Source organism: Hipposideros armiger, unplaced genomic scaffold (genome assembly GCF_001890085.2).
Source record: "Hipposideros armiger isolate ML-2016 unplaced genomic scaffold, ASM189008v1 scaffold_887, whole genome shotgun sequence".
Lineage (NCBI taxonomy): Eukaryota > Metazoa > Chordata > Mammalia > Chiroptera > Hipposideridae > Hipposideros > Hipposideros armiger.
The window spans coordinates 509,247-513,303 of NW_017732237.1; positions in this window are offsets into that span (position 1 = coordinate 509,247).

The window sequence follows — 4,057 nt, forward strand, 5'->3', positions numbered from 1 at the left end:
AATTTTCTTCATCTTATTTTCTGCCAGCATATTATCCATGAGACTCATATTTCTTCTTTCTCAGTTATATAATTTTGGAGAACTCCCCATGCAGCTAGAGGTGGATGTTGTGGGAGACATCTTGGAGGTTAGTAAGGCCAGAGAGGGCATACTAAGAGTAATAAATAAATTTGTGTGGTTTCAGAACTAACTCAGGACTGTTCTCATATATTTCCTTTCATTTTAATTAGGGACTACTGCTGGCTATGCTCACTGTTTGGGCTGGTAGATATCATCATGTACATATGGACAGCTTAGTTTGTATCACCATTTGGAGACACTGGTCCAGAAATGTGCCCCTACCAGGGCCTGATATGTAGCCAAGAGCCATTAAAATATTGGGCTATCGAAAAGTCATGACATAAATTTTCTGTTTTTCATTGCAAAAATGCGTCATGACTTTTCCGACAACCCAAAAGCTGATTAAGAGGCCTTACTTTGCTACAAGAGCTAAGGGACCTCTGCTGTGATTCCCTTTTTCTCATTAGAAGACCTACTACAGGTTTTTGAAACATCATTGAATCAGTTGAAGCATAAGGACAGAAAGGCAGAGCTGCATTTACTGCCGTCTGAACCACATGGATCTTTCTATTTTCCCAAACCTTACTAGAAATGGGAAGTAAATCAGGTGGAGTAAAGAAAAAAATATGGCATATTATCTATAAAAACATTTTTAAAGCCCCATGAGTACATTCGTTGCTCCTTTATTAGTGGCGGGTATGTAAAGTGCAGTGGCGATTCTGATGTGTTCGAGGCCACTGGACCTGAAGAAACTTCACTGAGGTAACAGCCCCCTGTATATTCATTCATATGATTCATCTAGAATCTTTCCATGTGAAAGTGTCTCACCAAAACTTTCAGCAGCACTCTGACTTCCTTTTCTGTCAGTCATGTTAAGATGTCATTAGTTTAAAGGACTGAGAGAAAACATTCATGTTTTCTCTGCACTAAATTGTAATCTAAGACTACAGACACAAACCAAGCCTTGATGTAGCACTGGTCCAATATGATGGTTTAGTTTTCTTTCATAAGCAAAGGCAAAATAAAGACTTCTTTCATACAAACAAAAGAAGAAAATGAATTACCAGCAGATCTGAACTACAAGTAAAACAGAAAGTTCACAAAAAAAAAAAAAAGGAAATATTCCTGAGAGAAACTTGTACAGGCACACACACAAAACAAAAAATGAAGGATTCTAGAAATAATTAAATAAAGGTAAATATAAAAACAACTTTTTCATTTTAATGGCCTTGAAATATATTGATTAAAGAAAAAATAGTAGTAAGCTACTGTGAGTTTATAGAATATATAATAGTGAAATTTATTACAGCAATGCTATTTGATTCAGAGAAAACATGGAAGGAAACAATAATTTTGGTAAGTGTAGCATAATCGATGAATTTACTTCAATATAAAGCTGTGTTCTCTTTTTTCAATAGTTTTAGGTACACAAAACAACATAGTGATTAGACACTTATATATCTCACAAAAAAATGACCCCAATAAGTCTATTATACATCTGACACTGTACATAGTTATTAGAATATTATTGACTATATTCCCTATACTGTACTATATATTCCTGTAACTATTTTTTTAAATTATAGTTGACATTCAATATTATTTTATATTAGTTTCAGGTGTACAGTATAGTGGTTAGACATTTAAATATTTATGAAGTTCATATATTTTCAGAATTTGTTCCAAAATATACACAAATTGTTGTCACTTTATACATTAACAAATCCCTAAAATTGTTCTGCTGTATATATCCCTTTCTGGGTTGACTTCGTTAGGATCATCCAGGAGTGTGCTGACATCTGGTTTAAGTTATCACTATAGGGAGCATTGCAAAGTAAGTCTTTCAGGTAAGAGAGCCTCGGCTTGGTCAGGGAAGTGAGGAGAGGTTTTTCTGGCAGACAAAGAAGACTCAATAAATAGGTGTTGTGTTTTTGGTACTTGGTGTCTCCAGGTCTTCCTCTAAATCTCTGTTCTAGTTCTCAAACATACACTCTTTCCTGACAGGGGACTAAGTTGCACATAAAAGGCTTGATAAACCTGTGAATTAAATTAATACTGTAAATCTATAGAATAAACATTTACATTAATTCTTAATTACTTTACTCCTGAGTCTCTAACTGGTAGTTTCTTTTAGCCTAAGATTTAAGGAGCTCTGGTTTCTCACTCACACTCTATTCCAGTTATCTATTATTGCCCAACAACTGCCTCCAAATTTAGTAGCCTGAGACAATAGTTATTATTTCTCACTATTCTGTAATTTAGGGAGGACTCAACAGGGATATTGTATTAAATGCCTATTGTTGCTGTAGCAAACTATCAAAAAATCAGTGGCTTAAAATAGTGAAAATTTATAAACTCAATGTGTCAGCTCAGCATGGCTGTTTTTTTCTAGAGGGTCTGAAGGTTCATCTTGACTTTTTAAACTTTTAGGGGACGTCTGCATTTGTTGGCTCATGACCCTTTCCTCACATCACTCCAGCCTCTTGTTTCCATTGTGACACCTCCTAATATCATGCTGTTGCTGTTGACCCTTTTTGCTTCCCTCTTTTAAGGATCATTGGATTACATTGAGGGTTCACCCAGGTAATATAGAATAATCTTTCCATTTCAAGATTTTGATTTAATCACATCTGCAAAGTCCATTTTGCCATATAAGGTGTTATTCAGAGGTCCCAGGAATTAGGACATGGATATCTGTGGGGNGGCTGCTCAGCTTGGGTCGGGCATCAAACCGCTGTTGCTCAGAGCTCAAACTCTTGAGCGAGCTCTTAACCAACTGAGCCCTCTATACGTCTTAAGTAGTCATTAATATATGTAAGCAACTGGGGGATTGAATAGGAAAAAACTATATGAATCTCTTCAGCCACCGCATCCAATTCAGCTCTTATTGGCCTTCTACTACCTCCAACCAATTACTTACCCACGGACTTTTTGGCCTTTCTTCTGGGTTGTTTTCATGCTACTAGACCAACCAGTTGTGTACCTGGAGCTTCTAGTTCCCCCTTTCACTTCCAGATTTAGAAGAAAGGCCATAAAACACATTGTGGGATCTGGCATCTGGGGTTGCCAAAAAAGCGCGATAACAAACCTGGGATAATTAGTGCATGTATGTGTGTTTGTGTATGAGGGGGAAATTTAAGTTCCTGTGGGAGAAAATTTTGATCAATGATAAACATATGGCAACAGGGAGTTGAGCAAATAAATTCTCTCTCCTTCCTCCCTCCCATGAATTGCTTAGAGGCATGGCTTCTCCATTTGCTTGACTGGAGGTTTCCAGGGTGAATGAGAAGATTTACTGTTAAAAAGATTTCTGTGTCTCTTAAGATTTGTAATTAATAGATGCCAGAGCACTAATATATGTTCTTGCATTGATTCCCATCTTCACTTTACCTTGTACTTGTTGCTTTGGATTTGCACCTTCCACATTAAATATCAGCATTTAATCTTTGTCTCTTTGTCTCTCTGTAGGGAACATAGGTTAAGTCATTGATAGTTTTAACTATAACACACCCAAACACACACACGCGTGCGCACACACACACACACATGCACACATACACACACACACACACACAAAAAATACCATTCCTGTATGCAACTTTAAGAGAATAAGAGAGAGAAAAAAGAAGAAAGATCCCCTGACAGATGAAGAACTGAAAGAAAGTCTAGAATTCATGAAATGTAAAATATAGTATTTTTAATTACAGTGCAAACTGACTTAAAAAGAGATTTTTAAATACGAAATAATTTTAAAAAGTATAGTACACAAACATTTCTGATATGATACACATGCACATACTTGTACATACATATATATACTCATATATTTACAGTTATAATTAAGTATATGGATTAAAGGCTAAAGACTGGGATATACATTAGACATGATAAGAGGAGTAAAGATGAACTAAATTCTTAATCAAGTATGAGACAATTGCATGACATATAAACAAATAGGAAAATGTGATCTGTATGTAAGAGAAAAGATGATAAACAG